Source organism: Amblyomma americanum, chromosome 4 (assembly GCF_052857255.1).
Source record: "Amblyomma americanum isolate KBUSLIRL-KWMA chromosome 4, ASM5285725v1, whole genome shotgun sequence".
Classification (NCBI taxonomy): Eukaryota; Metazoa; Arthropoda; class Arachnida; order Ixodida; family Ixodidae; genus Amblyomma; species Amblyomma americanum.
The window spans coordinates 50016294-50039338 of record NC_135500.1 but is presented as its reverse complement, the minus strand read 5'-3'; positions in this window follow the sequence as shown (position 1 = coordinate 50039338).

The window sequence follows — 23045 nt, the reverse complement described above, 5'->3', positions numbered from 1 at the left end:
AGATAAAGCACGACACACCGTTCATCAAGTGTTCCGTAGGAGTGGTCTACGCTATCTCCTTAACTTGCGGGAAGTCTTATGTCGGTCAGACTGGCCGCTGCATCAACGAGCGTTTGGGGGACCATGCCCGAAATTTGTCAAACTTAAAAGATAAGTACGCACATTTGGTTGCGCACGTAATGAGCTGCGACGGGTGCGAGGCGCGTTTGAATGAGACGAAGATTCTTGGCAAGAGCATAGATATGACTTTAGTAGAAAGATGACTGACGCCATTCAGGTTAATTTTGAAAAACACGACGTTTCGGCACCGGCTCGGTCCCTTCTTCACGGTGTGACTACGGGCGAGGCGCAACTTGGCTGTTTAAGCCCTCGTGATGAATACCTCCGGGTCAATGGCCGCAAACCATGGATGTAAGACGAAGGAAGTGTCCCCAGGGAGCGATTAACATTCATTCGTGTCTTTTGTATGTGCCACGACTCCAGCAGAAGCCTCCTGCGCTGGTTAGCTTCGGTCTCCAGTACAATATTGCCGTCAAAGTCAATTCGGTAGTCACATTCCTCGCAGTGTTCGGCCACCGCGCTGCGCTGACGGTTCATTTGTCGGACGTCCGCTTTGTGTCCTCATTCTTTCGGTGAAGTTCTTTGTGTCCCCCACGTACGAGGCCGGGCAGACTGAGCAGGGTATCTTGTATACAACCCCTTGGGCTCTTTCCTTTGGGTGACCGTCTTTCGGGCGGGGGAGGAAGCGTCCGATGGTGGTAACCGCTTTGTGCGTTGTTAGCACCCCTTCTTTTCCGAGAATTCGAGGCAGCGTCTCGCTCACGCCTTTCGCGTATGGTATGCAAACACGTTTCCGGTTCCGGCGTGTGCTTGGGGAAGAAATAGAGCTGTTTTTGTTGAAGAGAGCCGACACCATATGTTCTTCACATGAAGAAAAAAGAAACGATAAAAACCGAGTAGTCTCAGATCTCCAAGAAGTGGGTGCCCCCGTTCATTCATCCAATGCGTCAGCCAAAAACAAAAACGAAAAAACAGAAACAGCTCTATTTCTTCCCCAAGCACACGCCAGAACCGGAAACGTGTTTGCATACCATACGTGAAAGGCGTGAGCGAGACGCTGGCTCGAATTCTGGGAAAAGAAGGGGTGCTAACAACGCGCAAACCGGTTACCACCATTAACCTGGTTGGCGTCAGTCATCTTTCTACTAAATTAATTTCGCAACCATACAGACTTCTGTCAAATGTTTTCTTTTTATTTTTGAATAGATAAGGCTCCGCGTGTTAGCCTGGAGGCTTTGTACACAAATAAATTTGGCTGTAGGTGCATCAGTAGTCCTTCTTTATCTCTTTTTGCCTCAGAGTTTAACTTTTTAGACTCAGTTATCATGTAATTTTTCTTTTTCTTGTGTGATTTTTGGCTGTCTGCCCGCTTCTGCGAAGCGATGTTGCCATTGTTCACCTTCTCCTCCTTGTCACCTTTCTCTCCCTTGAAGCTTCACCCTATTTAAGCTACATCCTGTCTTCAATAAAAATTCAGTTGTGAGTATAGCGCTTGTGTCTCGTCGTCGTTCGTCCTTGTGGTTTTCATGGTTTTGGCGCTAGGTTTTCTCTATTTCAAGTATGCACCAACTAGCCCAAAAAGAGGTGTTAATCCAGTGTCCTCTCTGAGATGAACCACTTGTTCCAGAACGTCGCCTCCCTGCCCCCGCCCGCCCAACCTACGAACGACGCTCAAGCCCCAGGGAATGTGACGCCTGGAGGGCTTCTGACAACCGGCCGTTGGGCTTTCATTGCGGTGAGGCTGGCCATATTCTTCGTCACTGCACATGCTGACGTATCGGTCTTCGTGGATTTGCCGTTGACGTACCACGACCACGCCTCGGCCAACGTCCGCAAGAAATCGACGAGTACCTGCGTCGAGAGGGGTACGCGCCGAACCGCCTTTCGCGCTCACCATCGCCGTCAGTCTCGCGCTCGCCACGCCGCAGCTATGCAGCCGCGGTACGAGGAAGGTCTCCCAGCCCCCGTAGAGGAAACTAAAGACAGCAACCTCTGGAAGTGAGGCTGTTCACGAGGGAAGCGCCGAATATCTTGCAACGACCATGCCGCATGAAGACGCCACTCCCGACGCGTTGGTGCCGCATACAATGACAACCTCGACCACAACGCTAACCGCCTTCAAAACGATGGCGCCCCGGGGATTCACATACCCGACGAAGCCTTTGCCCGACGCCCAGGTCGACGTGCAACACAAGAGCCAGATCATCCGAATTAGAAGTGGTTATCGACGGCCGGAAAGTTACCGTTCTACTAGACACTGGAGCCGATTATTCGGTGAAGAATGGAACATTCGCTGCTGAGTTGAGGAAAGTCACGACCGCTTGGGACGGCCCACAAATTCGCACCGCAGGGGGCCACATGATTACGTCATCAGGACGATGCACAGCGCGAGTGACAGTCAAGGGACATACCTATCCTGCGACTTTCGTTGTGCTACGACAATGCTCCCGCGAAGTGATCTTGGGCATGGACTTCCTTAATCAGCATCAGGCGATCATCGACCTGCGATCGAAGCTCATCACGCTTTGGACGGACGAGGCCATCGCTTCGATGAGAACTCTGGAAAATCATGTTGCCTTAGTGTCCTGGAGGAAAAACTCAGCGTCCCACCCCGTTCTAGCGTCGTCGTCACCATAGGCGCCACGAAAGCCAATAACACTGCAGCCATCAGCAGAGGGGGAACATGCTGTTGCTTGTAGACTCAGGAATCAACATCGCAAAGGGCATCGCACATTTCCTTAATGGCAAAGTCGAAGTACTGCTGACTAACTGCAGCAAAGAATACCCGGACATTAAGAGAGGCACGACGACTGCTTTCTTCGACAAACAATACGACGTACGAGACTCTTTCGCCCTCTCCGACCCATCCGCAGAAGATTCGCCTGACCAAGAGGGCTCGCCTACTTTTGACATCATCCCAGCTCTGCCTCGTAACAGACTAGACCAGATCCGCTATCTGCTTCAAAGCTACAGCGAGTCCTTTTCGTCATCGCCGAAGTTCCGACAAACGCCGATTGCCAAGCATCGCATTATAACCGACCAGCACGCCAGAACTCTCCGCCAAAGCCTCTACAGTGTGTCGCCGCGATAAAGACAAGTAATCCGGGACTAAGTGGAAGAAATGCCTACAAAGAGCCTCTGGACGGAACCGGTTGTTCTAGTGAGAAAGGAAGACGGCGCACTTTGATTCTGTGTTGACTACCGCCGCTTGAACAACATAACGAAGAAGGACGTCTACCCCCTCCCCCGCATCGACGACACACTGGACTCGCTCTGCAGCACCAAGTATTTCTCATCGATCGACCTCAGGAGCGAGTACTGGCAAATTGACGTCGATGAAAGAAACCGCAACAAGACAGGATTCATCACTCCGGATAGCCTCTTCGAGTTAAAGGGGATGCCATTTGGTCTCTGTTCCACACCAGCGACGTTTCAGCGAGCAATGAATACAGTGCTGGCAGGCCTGAAGTGGCAAGTTTGATTGGTATTTTAGATGACGTTGTTGTCCTCGTTTCGATCTTTGAAAAGCATCTAAAAATGCTTCGAATAGTACTAGAGGCAATCAAGTCATACGTCCTAACCTTTGAATACCTGCTGTTTTAGGCCACATCGTTAGCAAGGAAGGAGTATGCCCAGACCCGCAGAAAACATCTGCTATAGAACAGTTTCCACTACCGGCAGATAAGAAAGGTGTGCGCAGATTCCTCGGACTGTGCGCATATTATCAACGATTTGTCAAGAACTTATCCCACATTTCATTTCATTTCATTTCATTTATTCTACCCTCAAGGCCCGAGGGCATTGAAGAGGGGAGTGGTTGTATACAGGGGTTTAGTACAAGGCGTTTGATTTCTAATTATACAATGATAGATAAGGCGGAACAAAAACGCTGATGGTCGATGATGGAGGCTGTACTTCCGGGAAGGTGGTTCCAGTCCTTTGCTGATCGTGGAAGGAAAGACTCAGCTGCGCATTTTGTTTTAAAGAAAGGAATGCCGATTTTATGCGCATGATCAACTCGTGATGAAACATATGATGGAGGAAGTATAAGATCACGGTGCAGTCTGGGGTTATGATACATTATTTTATGCATTAGGCAAAGGCGAGCGTGTTTTCGACGGCTAGCAAGAGATGGTAACGGTAATGTATTCTTCATAGAGGTTACGCTAGCGGTACGGTTATAGTTCTGAAGGATGAAACGTGCCGAGTAATTCTGAATTAATTCGAGGGAACTGATCAAGTTTTTCGTGAAGGAATCCCAAATGGACGCAGCATATTCCAACTTACTACGAACGACATATTTATAGAGGAGAAGTTTCAAGGAAGTGGGGGCAGAGAAAAAGTTACGGCGAAGGTAGCCGAGGGCACGGTTGGCGTTGTTAATCATTGAATTGATGTGAAAAGACCAAGTTAGATCACTTGCTATGTGAACGCCTAAATAGCGGTATGAAGACACTTGTGCTAGTTCGATTTTATCTAGATGATAAGAGGTGGGGTGTATAGAAATGCGTGACACACGTAGTACTTTACATTTGGTTTTGTTTAGTTCCATTGACCACGTATTACACCACTCAAGAATTCCATTAATGTCTTTTTGCAAAAGAAGAGAGTCGTTAGGGTCGTTAATTTCACGAAATATTACACAGTCATCTGCATATAAATGAATGTGGGAGGTAAAGGAAATAGGAAGGTCATTAATATATATCAGGAACAAAAGGGGCCCAAGGACAGACCCCTGTGGGACCCCAGAATGCACGGAAGTGAATGGAGAACAAATGTTATTAGCCATTACAAACTGTGTTCTATTAGAAAGGAAATATTCTAACCATGCTAAAACATTTGGGAGAAGATTTAGCTTGCTAAGTTTAAAAAGAAGTAGTTTGTGACTAACCTTCTCGAAAGCCTTGGAGAAGTCTAGAAAGATACAGTCCGCGCATGAACGACGATCCAGAATAGCGTGAAGTTTGTGCGTGAAGGTAAGTAACTGCGTCTCGCACGAGAATGATTTGCGAAAGCCGTGTTGAGCGTCAGTGAAGAAGGAGTTAGATTCGAGAAAGGTAACTAAGTTAGTGTATAGGATGTGCTCAAAAATTTTGCATGGTATGCTGGTTAGTGATATTGGGCGGTAATTAAGAGGGGAATTAGTACCACCTGACTTGTGCAACGGAACCACCTTCCCGATCGTCCAGTCCGCTGGAAGCACTGACGTCTTAAGTGACTGCTGGAAAATTTTGGAAAGGATGATTGAGGAATAAAGTTTAGTACTCTTCAAGAACTTCGCGTTAATTAAATCTGTTCCAGGGCTTGTATAGGTCTTAAGTTTTTCTATTAATTTTTCTATTCCTAGGGGCTCGATGGATATTGCATCCATGATTGAGAATTGGCAGTCCTCCACTGTAGGAAACGTGACGTTGGAAGAAAGAACAAAATTGCGACAAAATGTTTCATTTAGAATTTTAGGACAATCAGTATCAGCAATAGTTGAACCGTTTTCATCTAACAATTTAATTGAATGATTTCTATTGGGATTAATGGCACGCCAAAATTTTTTGGGATCATTTGTGAGCATGTTGGGTAGTGTGTGCTGTAGAAAATGATCTTTGGCGTTTTTCATTGCCGATACATACACGCTATTTGCCGCATGATAAGCTTCCCATTTAGAAACGGAGTTACATTTCTTTGCGTTTCGGTAAAAGCGTTTTTTCCTGTTACAAAGCCTTCTTATGTGAGCGTTGTACCACAGTGCATTTCTATGAGTTGTAATGGTGCGTAGGGGGATATATCTTTCCGTTAGTTCGTTAACCTTAGCAAAGAAAATGTTCCAGTTCACCTGCGCCTCCCGGCTATCAAAATCTGTTAAAAATGCATCGAGAAATGAAAATAGTTCTTCGTTGACAGCCTGAAAATCAGCTCTGCTATAATCACGGATACGCTTGACTTTCTTGTCAGCGTTATTAGAAGGAATGCAGAAATTAAACGAGACTAGGAAGTGGTCACTTATGCCGGGCATGCAGGTCAGGTCTGAAACGAGATCAGAATGGGATGTCAACACTAAGTCAACATTGTTAGCAGTGGTGTCTGATAGACGGGTTGGTTGGGATACTAGCTGAGAGAGGGAAAAGAGTGGACAAAGGTTCAAGAACTCATTGCCTTGCGACGATGGGGATGATTTAGGAGTTATTTCCGAAGACCATGTCAGCTCAGGAAAGTTAAAATCGCCTAACAAAGTAATGGGCGCTGCAGGGTGCCGCGTAACAACAAGGTCAAGCACATCATGCAATTCTGATGTGAACGTGGAAGGATAATTGGGAGGTCGGTAACATACACCAAAAACGTATTTGTGATGGTTTAGTTCTACGCAGGCCCAAATGGACTCTACATTAGTTTGTACAGGAATGTGATAGGACTGTATTGTTTTCGATATAGCAAGCAAGACACCACCGCCTGGTCGCTGAGTGCGATCGCGTCTGTAAACTGAAAAGCGAGATGAATCGTCAAATATCTCACTATCGTGTACGTTAGGATGAAGCCAGGTTTCTGTTATTGCGATGATATCAGCCTCGCACGTGTCGATAGCGGAGTGAAACGATTCGCGTTTATTAAGAATGCTTCTAGCGTTGGCCAGTAGAACGGATGTGCGAGGAGGTGATAAAGCCAGACCACTTCCCCTCGTTCCATGCTATGGGTTATCTTCTTCGCTTTCCGAAATATTGCTTACCTCAAGGGGAGCAGGACGGCTCTGCTCGCTTTTGACAAAAGATTGGACTTGCAGCTCCTCAATGGTATCGGTATCAGCGTTAAAGATGTAGCACTTGCGATTAACAACAAACTTGTTATATCGCAGGCGGTACTTGGGAGATCGCGGTAGTTTTTTCGCGAATTCTGTTAGTTTTTTGCGGGCAAAATGAGTGGCGGGGGAAAAATCTTCAGACACGGAAAGTTGTTTGCCACTTAGTTTTGTACGGAGGTCTAACACTTTCATTCTGTCTTTGAAAGAGGAAAATTTGGTGATAATAGGGCGATTTTTTGAGGGTGAAAAAGTGCCGAGACGATGAGCACGTTCAATGCTTAGCTGTGTGAAATCGTCGTCAAGTACTTCCGACAACGCAGCAAGCGTTTTCTTTTCAGTCTCATTCCATGATTCGCTTTCATCAGGAATGCCATGCAGGATCAGATTATTCCTTCTCGACTGGTCTTCCAGGCTATCTAGACGAGACTGCAGTACCGCCTGGTGCGATGTCAGACGACTAGTAGTGTCCTGAATTGAAACTAACTCAGGCTGGAGAGTATTAAGAATGTTAGTTTTTGATTCAAGAACTTCAAGGCGATTGAATACATCTAATATTTTGCTTTCCAGTGATGCTTGATTGTCTTTAATGATCTTAACGTCTGCGCAGATCTGGGTTTGACCTTTAGCTAATTATAAGGTCCGGTCGTTGATGCTTGTAAGCATCGCTAATATAGACGTTTCAGGATCGTCATTTGATTATGACTTTGAAATGACTGGGCGCGGCTTGGGTGGGCCGGGGTTGGTCTCAATGTCTCCAGAGCAAAGTAGTACAAGCGATACATCAACACATTCACTGAAGGTTGCGAGCAGCACATGTGGACATGTGCCGAGCCTCTGAACCACCTACAAAGGGAGATGTGCCATTTAAATGGGAAGCGCCGCAACTCGAAGCCTTGAAGGAAATTCAGCGTCGTTTGCAGTCTCCACAGATCCTCGCACTTTGGTGAAAACGCTGAGACTGATATTCTCTCCGACGCAAGCAGCGTGGGCCTAGGCGCCGTCCTCTTCAGAAAACTGACGGACTGGAGAAAGCAATCGCATACACTAGCCGTTCTCTGTCGAAGGCCGAGACTAACTATTCGACAAGTGATAAGGAGCGCCTTGCCATCATCTGGACTACGTCGAAATTCTGCCCCTACCTGTCCGGACGACCGTTCAAGGTGGTCAGCGATCCACACGCATTGTGCTGGCTTGCCAGTTTGAAGGACCCCTCCGGCCGCCTCACTCAATGAAGCCTGCGCCTCCAGGAGTTTGACTTCACCGTTGTTTAGAAGTCCGGACGCAAGCACTTCTACGCCGACTGCCTGTGACGAGCCCGTAGATGCACCGCCGCCAGACGACGATGATGACGCCATCTTGGGACCCATCAGCTCTAGCTCGTTTTGCACAGCAGACAAGCTCTGACCAGGACCTAAAACCCCTCATCGAGTACTTGTAAGGCAAGTTTTGTTCGCCCTCGCCTCGTTCAAGCGAGGGTTGTCTTCGTTCTGTGTGCAGAATGACATCCTGTACTCGTGAAGAACTTCGTAGCGAACAAAACAGCCTACCGCTGTGTTGTACCTGAAAGTCTGCGTGAAAATCTTCAGTCTTCAAAGGACGAGTCTACAGCTGGACATCTCGGGTTTTCTTGCGCCCTCCGCCGTATTGAAGACAAGTATTGCTGGTCCCGACTATTTGCCGAAGTCGCACATTGTGTGAAAACCTGCCGAGATTGTCAGCGACAAAATATCCCTCCCACCCGACAAGCAGGATTTCTGAACCCAATTCAAATCTACTCAAGGCCCTTTCAGCAGATCGTCATGGATTTACTTGGTCCTTTCCCAAAGTCAACGTCTGGAAATAAGTGGAATGTCATAGCGTCCGACTACCTGATCCGCTACGCCGAGGCAAAAGCCCTACCGAATGAAACAGCAGCTGAAGCCGCCAAATTTTTCTTGGAGAGCATTCTTCTGTGACATGGCGCCCCCCGATGTGCTCATCACTGACAGAGGAACAGCATTCACGGTGGAGCTGACGCAAGCCATCGTGCGTTACAACCAAACCAGCCACCGGAAGACAACTGCATGCCATCCGCAGACCAACGGACTGACCTAGAGCCTGAACAAAACCACTGCCGATATGCTCTCGCCATGGATATCGATGCGGACACAAGACCTGGGACGTCATCCTGCCTTCCGTCGTTTTCGCTTACAACACCGCAGTGCAGGACACCACCCAGACGACGCCTTTCAGGCTCGTCCTTGGCAGGGAGGCCGCTACCACGCTAGACGCCATGCTGCTCAACGTTATCGAATAAGTTAACGTCGACGTCGCAGCCTACATTCAACGCGCAGAAGAAGCAGTAAGACGCCCGGTTACGGATAAAAGACCAGCAGCGGACCGACGCCAGGCGCTACAACCTTCGAAGACACAACGCGGAATACAAGCCAGGCTACCGAGTCTGGGTTTGGACGCTCATTCGCCGCCGCGTATTGAGTGAAACGCTTTTGCGCCGCTATTTCGGCCCGTACAAGGTTCCTCGTCGCGTAGGTTAACTGGACTAAGAAGTCGTCGCTGACGAAATGGCTGCATCACAGCGACACCGCGTACGACCAAAGTTGTCCATGTCGTCCGTCTGAAGCCCTATCATGCGCGTTAAAAATTAAGGACTCTGCGTTTCAACATTCGGTGGTTTTTTTTGCACAATGCGTTTTTAGTCGCTTATGCTTTAAAGCATTGGGTCGATGCTTGTTTGGGAGAGGAGAAATGTCGCGAACCTTTGTAGTGTTTTTTCATTCTTCAAAGCTGCCGGCACGACGCTTTATCGCTTCGTTTGCGATGCAGGACGAGACTAGATTTATCTCGATTGATCGCGTCCAGGCAGAGCGGATTCTACGTTGTTCCATAATGTTGTAGTAACTTTGCATGCTTTATGTAGAATGTTCACTATCAGCTTTAAATCGAGCACGGCCGAGAGCGGCGGTCATTCCGTTCGACGACCGCCGAGCACGCTTGTTGCTACGCCGCCGCTGAGTGATTCAGTCCACTGTGGGCGGAAGTGAGTCCAAATAAAGAGTTTTATTTAGACGCCATTTTTCCTGTTTTGCGGCTCTCCAGATTGCAGTCACCATTTCATGACAATATTGATCAGTGACGAATAATTAGAGCATAATACATCACTTTGAGTTTGACCTAAGTTTATAAAAGCTATGGCCGAAGTTGCACGTGCACCTAATGCAATAAAAAAGGCAAGAACTTTCGAACCACGTGGGATGTTTTCTATGTCGGGAAGGTGTAGCAGTTAGACAGCCGATTTTCATAGACTGTGGCAAACTATAAATGTAGTTTTTACTGAACATACGTAGTCATTAACCAAAAAAAGATGAATTATGCGCGATGATCGAATACTGTAATGCTGATATTATTGTACTAACCGAAACGTGGCTAAACAGCAAAATAACGGATAGTGAACTGTTTCATTGTAAAAATAAATATGTCGTGTTCCGGAGTGACCGAGCTGGCAGAGTTGGTGGTGGTGTCCTAATTGCTATTAATGAATGCATTGATTGTTTTGTTGTACCTGTTATTACTAATTCATAGCTAATATGGTGCTGCCTAAATCTTAACTTCAAAAAATTAATAGTAGGCGTATGTTATCGATCCCCCTCGGCCGACACATCCTTCTGCGATAACCTACACGATTCTCTAAATCAGATTGTCACGCGTTTCTCTGGTGCTGAACTTTTACTTCTAGGTGACTTCAATTTTCCAAATATCGTCTGGCCACATGATCACTCCTTTTCTAATCCCTCGTCCGCTGAATCCAATCTATTTCTTTCCGTTTGTTCAGACTTCAGCTTATCACAGATCGTTAGTTCTCCTACACGTGTAACACCAAATACATCAGCAATTCTCGATCTTATTCTTTCGACAGTAACAGACAACTTATCGACTGTTTCGCACCTGCCTGGGCTGAGCGATCATGATCTCTTACATTTCACGCTAACGGTGACTCAAACAAAAACGAGCAGACAAAAAAGAAAATTTCGTGATTTTAACCAAGCTGACTATCCTGCCATCAACAGCGAACTCTGCTCACTTCTAGATGCGTTCCGGCCATCATATCTTGATCGGTCCATAGATGCTAACTGGGGCATGTTCAAAAATAAAATTTCTGAGTTAATCATCCGATACGCGTCCCCCTTAGAACCACCTACACTAGCAACAAAGCACCTTGGTATAACACCCCTAGCAGCACAGGTCATCGGCCCAATATTGCAACAGGATGGTCGCATTCTGGTCCTTTGTAGGGCCAGCTTTGCCAATACAGTTCCGATGTTGGGCCAATTACTTGTGCTGCTTGGGACTCATCTAAACAGGTTATCGAACAAGAAAAAGCGTTTATTTCGTTCAGCTAAACACTCCTCAAAATTATCTCATTGGTTAGCGTACAAAAAAGCGGCCAAATCTTATGTCACGTCTTTAAGGTCAGCTAAGTTTTCATTTTTAAACACTACTCTTCCACAGTTACTAAAAACAAATCCAAAGCGATTTTGGAATGTCATTCGAGGCAAAACTAATAAGAGTGTCTTATCACTACTCACCAGTTCTGGGGACTCAGTGCCGCCTCATCTCTGTTTAAATGTGCTTAACAACACATTTATTATGTCATTTTCATCCCCAGTACTCACCACTCCGATGCCAGTTTTGAATGCTACCAATTATCAGATCATGGACCCCATAATATTTGAGTCAACAGGTATCAAAGCTATAATAAATAACTAAAAAACCCAAATTATCTTACGGAGTGGACGAGATTAATATTAAATTTTTGCAAAATACGGTGGAATACAGTTCAATAATACTAGAGTGCATTTTCTCACAATCGTACAACTCTGGCACTATACCTCTTCACTGGAAATCTGGAAAAGTAATCCCCATCCACAAGTCAGGTCAAACACATGATCCCCTCAACTACAGGCCCATTTCCCTTACATCTGTACCATGTAAAATAATGGAGCACATTATATACACACATCTTGTTAACTTTCTTGAAAATAACTTTTTCTCAAGAGTCCAGCATGGATTCCGTAAACATTTCTCTTGCGAAACTAAGCTTGTCTCCTTCACTAATGATTTGCATGCCTATCTAGACTCTGGTTTTTCAATTGACTGTATATTTCTTGATCTCTCTAAAGCTTTTGACAAGGTAAACCATGCGCTACTTCTTCATAAACTAAGCGTTTAAGCATTGACCCTGCAGTAATTGACTGGATTCGCGCTTTCCTCACGTCCCGCGTTCAGTTTGTAACTACTATAGAAGTTAACTCACCTTCGGCCCCAGTCCACTCCGGCGTTCCGCAAGGGTCGGTTCTGGGTCCTCTCTTATTCTTGATTTACATAAACGACTTGTCTTCTTGCGTTTCTTCCAAAATTTGCCTATTTGCTGATGACTGTGTTCTGCACCGTAAACTTGCTGATAATTCCGATGTCCTATTAGTTCAGAATGACCTTAATAATATTAACGAATGGTGCAGTACATGGTGCATGCAATTAAATATCAACAGATGTAAATCGATGAGGGTATCTCGCACTAACTTATCGGATCCCACGTGTACGCTTAATAACGTCTTATTAGAGTCTGTGACATCATACCGCTACCTTGGTGTAACCATTACAAATGATCTCTCTTGGAAATCACATGTCAGTTCCATCATCGCCAAAACCAGTCGTACTCTTGGATACATTCGTCGTAATTGCTCTGTTGCACCATCAGTCTTAAAATTATTAATGTATACAACCTACATTCGTCCACAACTCGAATACGCATCATCTGTTTGGGATCCCGGCCAAGTAACTCTCATACAGTCCCTTGAGGCAGTACCAAATCGCTCAGCCCGGTTCATCTTAAATAACTATCAAAGGACAGCCAGTGTTGCTAATATGAAAGCATACTTGCATCTTCCGCCCTTATCAACTCGAAGAAAGCCATCTCGCCTCACACTATTTCATAAAATATACCACTATAACTCAGCATTGCGCTCCTTGTGGACTCAACCCCCATCATACATTTCATATCGCCGTAACCACAGTCAAAAGGTCTACATTCCACACTCAAACACGGTTGCCCATTCTAACTCGTTTCTTCCCAGGACTTGTGGTGATTGGAATAACCTATCCGCATCACTAACAAGTATAACTGGAGAAGAAAACTTTGAATCCGCGTTGCAAAGCTTCTTTCTTGCATAGTGTTAAACCATTTTTTCATTTGTCTATCTTCATTGTGTACTGTATTCCTTGTTACATTTTTATTATATTTTTGACACCAATGCCGCCTTAGAAATTATATTTTGTACCTTGTTGTTCTATTTTCTTTTGTTTTATTGTTTTCTTCATGTGCTGACTTTACTTTGTATATGTATCCGCCCCTCCCCTCTGTAACGTACATCTGTACCTTGAGGGTATCTTAAATAAATAAATAAATGAATAATAAATAAATAAATAAATAAATATGATGATCTCTCAAAATAAGAGAATTGAGAGAAGAATGACCCCGTTGGCCCTATTTTCTATGATGGTGTAAACTGAACATAAGCCCGTTATAGTGCACCAGAAAATCATAATGAACAAAATTATTCTATACTTGTTCCTTGTAGCATAACGTGTTAATGTGCATTTTGCACCAATGCTGACAAAATTTTATCATTTTTCGCAAGTATATGCCGCATTTCATGCAGCGCGTCGCATCCAGCGGCCGTTCTGCTGTGACTGTTTGGGGTGCTATGAACGCCGAAGGCCCGGGGCCCCTGATTCGGATAGAGAGTCGGCTGAATAGAGGCTCCTACTCTGCCATCCTGGATGATGTGCTCTTCCCATACCTCGCTGGGGGATTATTCTCTGAAAATGACTTTAATCTGCAGCACTGTCACAACTCGCCCATCTGCATGGCCCAAAATGTTGCTGCGTTTCTTGAGCGGCGTGACATTGCAGTGCTGGATAGCCTCCGCAGTCGCCTGACCCCAGCGTCATTGAGAATGTTTAGGGAAACATGAAGATCAGACAGAAGATCCCTCCAGAATAGATCAAGGCTGTTATAGACACTGCAGGCGAATCCACCCGCTATTAAGCATATTGTCACGTAGTGGTGACGGCAGTCGAAGCAGCGATGAAGACGGACGAAAGGGTCTTCTAAAAGAAAACTGTTTATTGGGCTGACTTGCGCCCAAAATGGTCTGAATCACTCGGCGGCAGCGAAGCGACAAGCGTGCTCGGCGGTCGTCGAACAGAATGCCCGCCGCTGTCGGCCATGCTCAATTTAAAGCTGATAGCGAACATTCGAGATAAAGGGCGCAAAGTTACTAGAACATTCCGGAACAACGTAGAATCAGCTTTGCCTGGCTGCGATCAATCGAGATAAATCTAGTCGCGTCTTGCGTCGCAAACAAAGTGATAAGGTGGTGTCGCGGCAGATTTGAAAAACGAATAAACACTGCAAATATTCGCGGCATTACTCCCCTCTCAAAGAAGCATCGACCCGATGCATTAAAACAAATAATGCGAATAGTAAGGGAAAAAAACGGATCTTGCGAAAATAGAGCATGGAAATGCAGCGGCCTTTAGCGCGCATAATACGGCTTCAGACGGACTACATGGACAACTTCTGGTCGTACGCGGCGTCGCTGGGATGCAGTCATTGCGTCAGGGATGACTTCATAATCCAGTTCACCCAGCCGACGAAGAACCTTGTACGGGCCGAAATAGCGGCGCAAAAGCTTTTCACTCAATCCACGGCGGCGAATGGGCGTCCACACCCAGACTTGGTCTCCTGGCTTGTATTCCGCGTTGCGTCTTCGTAGGTTGTAGCGTCTGGCGTCGGACCGCTGCTGATCTTTGATCCGTAATCGGGCAAGCCTTCGAGCTTCTTCTGCGCGTTGAAGGTAGGCGGCAACGTCGACGTTCTCTTCTTCTGTAACGTTGGGCAGCATGGCGTCTAGCGTGGTCGTGGCATCCCTGCCATGGACGAGCCTAAAAGGCGTCATCTGGGTGGTCTCCTGCACTGCGGTGTTGTAGGCGAAGACGACGTAAGGCAGGATGACATCCCAGGTTTTATGTTCGGCATCGACATACATAGCGAGCATATCGGTGATGGTTTTGTTCAGGCGCTCGGTCAGTCCATTGGTCTGCGGATGGTATGCAGTTGTCCTCCGGTGGCTGGTTTGGCTGTAGCGCAGGATGGCTTGCGTGAGTTCCGCCGTAAATGCTGTTCCTCTGTCCGTGATGAGCACATCGGGGGCGCCGTGTCGAAGAAGAATGCACTCCACGAAAAATTTGGCCACTTCTGCTGCTGTTCCGTTCGGTAGGGCTTTCGCCTCGGCGTAGCGGGTCAGGTAGTCGGTCGCTATGATGATCCACTTATTTCCAGATGTTGACGTTGGAAAAGGGCCAAGCAAGTCCATGCCAATCTGCTGAAAGGGTCTTGAGGGAGGTTCAATGGGGTTCAGAAATCCTGCTGGTCGTGTGGGAGGAGTCTTTCGTCGCTGACAATCTCGGCATGTTTTCACATAGTGTGCGACATCGGCAGACAGTCGGGGCCAGTAATACTTGTCTTGAATGCGGCGGAGGGTGCGAGTAAACCCGAGATGTCCAGCTGTCGGCTCGTCGTGTGAAGCCTGTAGAATTTCTTCGCGGAGACAAGTAGGTACAACAAGGAGGTAGGCTGTTTTATTCGCTGTAAAGTTCTTCTTCACAAGGACCTCATTCTGCACACAGAAAGAAGACAGTCCTCGCTTGAATGAAGCGGGGGGTGAAGAAACCTTGCCTTCCAGGTACTCGATGAGGCCTTTTAGGTTGGGGTCCGAGCGTTGCTGCTGAGCAAAAGAGCTTGCGCTGATGGGTCCCAGGAAGGCGTCCTCATCGTCGTCCAGCGGCGGTGCATCTACAGGGGCTCGTGAGAGGCAATCGGCGTCAGTGTGCTTGCGTCCGGACTTCTAAACGACGGTGACGTCAAACTCCTGGAGACGCAGACTCCATCGAGCGAGTCGGCCAGAGGGATCCTTCAAATTGGCAAGCCAGCAGAGCGCGTGGTGGTCGCTGACCACCTTGAACGGCCGTCCGTAGAGGTAGGGGCGGAATTTCGACGTAGCCCAGATGATGGCAAGGCACTCCTTCTCAGTGGTCGAATAGTTAGCCTCGGCCTTGGAAAGGGAACGGCTAGCGTATGCGATGACCTTCTCCAGCCCGTCACTTTTTTGAACGAGAACGGCGCCTAGTCCCACGCTGCTTGCGTCGGTATGAACTTCAGTATCGGCGTTTTCATCAAAATGCGCAAGGATCGGTGGGGACTGTAAACGACGCTGAAGTTCCTTGAAGGCTTCTGCTTGCGGCGCTTCCCATTTAAACGGCACGTCTGCCTTCGTCAGTTGGGTCAGGGGCTCGGCGATGCGCGAAAAGTTTTTCACAAATCGTCGGTAATATGCGCATAGTCCGAGAAATCTGCGCACTGCTTTCTTATCGGCCGGCGGTTGAAACTGTTCAATAGCGGCTGTTTTCTGCGGGTCTGGGCGTACTCCTTCCTTGCTAACGATGTGGCCTAGAAACAGCAGCTCTTCGTAGGCAAAGTGGCATTTCTCTGCTTTCAAGGTTAGGCCAGACGACTTGATTGCGTCTAGTACTGTTCGAAGTCTTTTGAGGTGCTCTTCAAAGTTCGAGGCGAAGACAACGACGTCATCTAAATATACCAGACAAATCTGCCACTTCAGGCCTGCCAGCACTGTATCCATTACTCGCTGAAACGTCGCTGGTGCGGAACAGAGACCAAATGGCATCACCTTGAACTCAAACAGCCCATCCGGAGTTATGAATGCTGTCTTCTCGCGATCTCTTTCGTCGACCTCAATTTGCCAGTAGCCGCTCTTGAGGTCCATCGATGAGAAATATTTGGCGTTGCAGAGGCGGTCCAGTGTGTCGTCGATGCGGGGGAGGGGGTAGACGTCCTTCTTTGTTATGTTGTTCAAGCGGCGGTAATCCACGCAGAATCGAAGTGCGCCGTCTTTCTTTCTCACTAGAACAACCGGTGCCGCCCATGGGCTGTTTGAAGGCTGGATGACGTCGTCGCGAAGCATTTCTTCGACTTGGTCCCGGATGGCTTGTCGTTCTCGCGGAGACACACGGTAGGGGCTTTGACGGAGAGGTCGGACGTGTTGATCCGTTATAATGCGATGCTTGGCAATTGGCGTCTGTCGCACCTTCGGCGATGTCGAAAAGCACTCACTGTAGTTTTGAAGCAGATTGCGGATTTGGTCTTGTCTGTTCCGGTGCAGGGCTGGGTTGATGTCGAAAGTGGGCGAGTTCTCTTGGTCAGGCGGATCTTCTGCGGAGGGGTCGGAGAGGGCGAAGGAATCTCGTACGTCAGATATTTCGTCGTAGAAAGCAATCGTCGTTCCTCTGTTAATATGCCGGTATTCTTCGCTGAAGTTAGTCAGCAGTACTTTGGCCTGGTCATTGCGCAAATGTGCGATGCCTCTTGCGATGCTGATTCCTCGGTCTAGGAGCAACTGCATGTTGCCCTCGATGATGGCTTCAGCGTTAATGGCTTTCGTGGCGCCTACGGTCAGGATAACGCTTGATCGGGGTGGGACGCTCACTTCTTCCTCCAGGACACTCAGGGCAACGTGATTTTCCCGAGTTTTCATCGAAGCGATGGCTTCGTCCGTCAAAAGCGTGATCAGCTTGGATCGCAGCTCGATGATCGCCTGATGCTCATTAAGGAAATCCATACCCAAGATCACTTCGTGGGAGCATTGCGGTAGCACAACAAAGGTCGCAGGATAAGTATGTCCTTTGACAGTCACTCGCGCTGTGCATTGTCCTGATGGCGTAATGAGGTGGCCCCCAGCGGTGCGAATTTGTGGGCCGTCCCAAGCCGTTGTGACTTTTCTGAGCTGCGCAGCGAATGTTCCATTCATCACCGAGTAATCGGCTCCTGTGTCGACTAGAGCGTTAACTTTCCGGCCGTCGGTAGTCACTTCTAGGTCGGAGGTCCTGGCTCTTGCATTGCATGTCGCTCTCGGCGTCGGGTCACGGCTTCGTCGCGTATGCGAGTCACGGGTTGGGCGTGTGGTCGAAGCTCCTCTGGGTGGCGGCGTCGATTTCAAGGTAGCTTGCGTCGTGGTCGAGGTTCTCATTGTGTGCGGCGTCGGTGCAGCGAGTGTCGGTTCTTCATGCGGCGTCGCGGGTGCTGCGTCTTCATGGGGCGTGGTCGGTGGAGGATCTTCGGCGTTTAGCTCGTGAGCAACCTCACCTCCAGAGGTTGCTGCCTTTAGTTTCCCCTACGGGGGCTGGGCGACCTTCCTCGTACCGCGGCTGCGTAGCTGCGGCGTGGCGACGCAAAGCGCGAGGTTGACGGCGATGGTGAGCGCGAAAAGCGGTTCGGCGTGTACTCTTCTCGACGCAGGTACTCGTCGATTTCGTGCGGACGTTGTCCGAAGCGTGGTCGTGGGGCGTTAACGGCAAATCCTCGAAGACCGATACGTCGGTACGGGCAGTGACGAAGAATATGGCCGGCCTCACCACAATGGAAGCACAACGGCCGGTTGTCGGAAGTCCTCCAGGCGTCGCATTTCCTGGGGCTTGAGGGTCGGTCATAGGCTGGGCGGGCGGGGCTGGGAGGCGGCGTTGTGGAACAAGTGGCTCATCTCGGGGAGGACGTGGGGGTTGTCGTTGGGGCTGAGCAGTCCTTACTGCAGCGGCGTAGGTCATGGCCTGGGGTTCTGTGTCCGTCGAGGCGAAATAGGCGCTTCATCTCCTCGACGTAACCGCGGACGGGCTCATTCGGAAGCTGGATCCTGGACTCGAGGAGTCGTTCGGCTCTTTCTTTCCTCACGACACTGGCGAATACCTTCAATAGTTCTCTCTTGAATAACTCATGTCGTAAAGGACGACTCGTAGTTTTCGTACCACGTGCGTGCGGAGCCATCCATTGAGAAGAACACGTGTCCAATTTTTGCCGCATCATCCCACTTGTTGAATGACGCCACGCGCTCAAATTGATCCAACCATTCTTCACGGTCTTCGCCTAGGGATCCATTGAAAGTTGTTGGCACCCGCGGCTGCTGCAGTATGATCGGTGTCGACATCTTCGGCGAGGTTGCGGTGCTCGTAGCCGCGTCTTTTCGCTGTCTTGTGCGGTCCGGCAGTTTCCCGAACTCAGGCTCCTTTCCATGGAGACGTCGGCTGGCTCGCTGAGCTGCTGGCTCGTCCTCGGGTGCGAAGCGCTCAGGGCTGGCTTCACGACTTGAAGGGCGCGTCCGGAACATGGAAGGCTACCCAGCACCTCCACCAGATGTCACGTAGTGGTGACGGCAGTCGAAGCAGCAATGAAGACGGACGAAAGGGTCTTCTAAAAGAAAACTGTTTATTGGGCTGACTTGCGCCCAAAATGGTCTGAATCACTCGGCGGCAGCGAAGCGACAAGCGTGCTCGGCGGTCGTCGAACAGAATGCCCGCCGCTGTCGGCCATGCTCAATTTAAAGCTGATAGCGAACATTCGAGATAAAGGGCGCAAAGTTACTAGAACATTCCGGAACAACGTAGAATCAGCTTTGCCTGGCTGCGATCAATCGAGATAAATCTAGTCGCGTCTTGCGTCGCAAACAAAGTGATAAGGTGGTGTCGCGGCAGATTTGAAAAACGAATAAACACTGCAAATATTCGCGGCAATATTCAGGGAACTAGTTGAAGCCTGACACATACGCGAAAAGAAGAGTCTATACGCATGAGCAAAGCCTCAGTGGGCTGGGTGGCTAGAGAATGTTATACGATCAGTCTTGTGGTCTCCAATGCTGTGGACTTTATTTTTTGTTCTTAAAATTTCGTTCATCCGTGGAGGAACACGTTCGATGTGAGCTTGCGATTTGCCGTCGGTTGTTCCTTTTGATAGATAGTTGTTTGTTTCGTCATGATGACGAGCTTTTTTGTGATTGGTATTCGCTCTGTTCATAAAATGTTGAGAGAAAACAATCGACACATTTGTTGTCTATAGCAGGGCACGGAACCCTTTGATAGGCTATGAGCACAACTGTGCACAAAGAGAATTTGCAGCTCTTTCTGAGAGCGTGCGGCGCGTAGGACTTATTTCTTTGATCTAGGAGAAATTCGTATCTAAATGTTATTCCGCGACATAATGGGCGGGGCAGCTTGTCGACCGCCCTTTTAATGCAGACATATTTTTTTTCCCGCAGTAAGAACATCTGTGCTTTTTTATTTGCACGCATAATGAGGATCTTTGAAACACAAACTATTCCACGGTCCTTCGAGAGTTTCCTTGACAAGTCGCGGTATTTCGATGTTGCTGCTTCCATGTATTTCGCACATTTATGAAAGTATTCAAAAAGCAGGCATTTGTATAGGTTCGAGCATAGCTCCAGCCTTAAGCGACATTTTTCTGTCATCCTTTGACCGACGTCTTCAAGACAAACTGCGAGGGATGGCTGTCACCCGCGTGTGCAGGTACGTCCATGACTACCTGGTCTTCCTGACCCCACCGGGGGACGGCAATCTTCAGGATTTGGCCTCAAAGATCCTCTCGGCATTTTCATCTGAATCTTTCGGGCTCCGGTTTACCAGTGAGCTACCGCTTGATGGTCATCTTCAGTTCCTGGATTTAGATCTGCACTTTGAGAAACAGCGTTTGTGCTGGTCCTTCAAACCCAGGTCCAAAAAGGCTTTGCTTCCCTACACTAGTGCCCATTCGAAGTTGGTCAAGCGAGGCATCATTTCCCTATGTGTTGAGTCGGCCCTGAAAAAGACTTGTGACCACAAAGTCCAAGAGAGCTTCCAGTACCAGCTTCAGCGTTTGCAAGCAGCTGGATACCCTCCGCACGTCATTTCGAGTGTGTTTGAAAATGTGCTTCAAAAAATTAAGAGAGAACGCAAAGACAAAGAAGACGCCGAGCAAAAGAAGGCCCATGTGATTCCATACATCCACAAATTCTCGCACAACATCAAGAAAGTGGCGAGAAAAGGAGGCGTCAACGTTGTCTTCTCGGCTCCATGCAGACTGTCCAAGGTGTGCGTGATGATGAAGAACACGAAGAACACTAAGAAGAACCCTTGCAAAATCAAACATCTAAGGAAGTTCAAAGATTGCGTTTCCGGCGTTGTTTACCGCATTCCCCTTAGTTGCGGAAAAGTCTACATAGGCCAAACCGGCAGATGCTTTAATGAAAGAGCAAGGGAGCACCGGTTGAGCGTGGCAAACAACGATGGAGGGTTTTTGGCTAAGCATTGTGCGGACTGCACAAAAATGAAGCAACGGGACTGTGTACCATGGTTCGAAAAGACGGAATTTCTGGCCAGATTGAATGACAAATGGGAGCGTCTCGTCGTCGAAACATTTTACATCGGCACTACGGACAACTGTGTTAGCAAGGCTTCCATTTCCTTATCATCCAAAGAATTTTCGTTTTTGCGGGGGCATGTGTAGCCTAGTGGCCTGTTTGTGCCCTGGTGATTGAGCAGTGCCTCCTGATTGCGTTTGATGCTTTCGTTGTTCATTTGATTAGCGATCTCAGTTTTGTTTCGGTTCTGTCATGTTTTCCTACGCTTTGGATTTCATTCACCCCCCTTTTTTAAAACCGTTGTTGTCTTAAACTGTTCTCCCGTCTTTCATCTTTTTGTTTTTTTAAATGACTGGGTGCCTACTTTCACTGTTTATGTGACGTAGCTTCTTGAGCTGATTCATGGTGTTTTTTTTTTTTACCCTTTTGACCTGGTGCCTTTTTTCACCGTTTTTTTGTTTTTGACGATGACCGATGTGGTTGTTTTTGTTTCCCGTTTTGTTTGCTTTCAAAAGGGGGAGTGCTTCGTCTCTTGGTTTCGGTGTCAGCACCTGCGCTTGCAAGCGGTTCGAGCTTCCGTGGTATCAGATGGCTACAGTGGTGTGGTTTTTGTTATGAATTTCCTTACTTTGCAGAACGCGTAATTCTCAAGTGTGCACTGTCGCTAAGCGTTCCTTTGCTTTTTGTTTTCATAGAAAGGGCCGGCCCGGTATAAGATTATCTTGTAAGCGGTTGGTTCTTGTGTGGTCTGTTTATCGCCTGAGCAGATTGTCACGTGCCATATTGATCAGATTTGAAGTGCGTTGGGGATCGCTATATATATTTGCCTTGTATTCCTTCCTTTAGTAAAGTTGTAAGTCTGCGTTAGTGTGTGTCTGCCTCCCTTTCGTCCGTGTTCTTGTTGCGCAGTTCGTCTTTTTTGCATTATGATCAACCAACTAGCCCGACAAGTCCCGTTTGAGAATCTGACCAAAAGGAAGCGCGAACTGCTGAAAAAAAAACAACGAAGGAATGGGCGAAGCACACGACTTCAGATATGTCTGGCATAGTAATTGGAAAGTACTGGTGAGGAAATCTGATGGCATATCAGCGATAGGCATTTAAAAAAAAGTGAACTTTACGCACTGCTTTAGGGGTTAGGCCCTTGCTGTGGACGTGGTCAGCCCGATGATGATGATGATGTATTACGTACTGTTTTCTTCTGTTCTTAATTATCGTTTTTGTGTGGCGTACCTCGTCTTGTACTTATATTTACCGCTTGTATCTCCTTCAAAAGAAAGCTGCTCGAAACCTTATGAATGCTCCCCGACTAGGAGACACCGAACCGATTTTCAATGAACTTAGGATCATCTTCTTGCCCTAGCTGTGTGAAACTTTACTCCTACGGCGGCATAAAGCCTGTGTTAATAAAAATTATAGCCCTATGACGAAATTGTCAGGAATGCAATGAAAAGAGTCTACACGAGCTGCATTCAGATGGTTTGCACCTAAGATTCGAATAAATTGTGGTTATCACATGCTGAGATACTTTCTCCTGCATGAACTAAAGAAGAAGTCCGAATTTATGTACCGCTAATGCCAAATCTGTTATGTTTTCTTGTTTTTCTATGAAAGTACTATCACGTTGTATGCCACTGCAATGCCTCTGTAGGGTGCGTTGGCCTCGTCAAGCCTTCTGACTGGCTTTTTGTCGGCGCACTCAACATCGTCATAAAGCGGGGCTTTACATCTGTGTCGCTCCTGCCAACCTGGACAGCATACATCACGCTTCTCCTCACAGGCATGCCTGTGGCAGGTGGTAGTTGGCTTGCATGGCAGGGCGGGCCATGAGATGAGTCAGAACCCACCCTCAAAATAAGGCCGGAAATTCCTTAAATGTG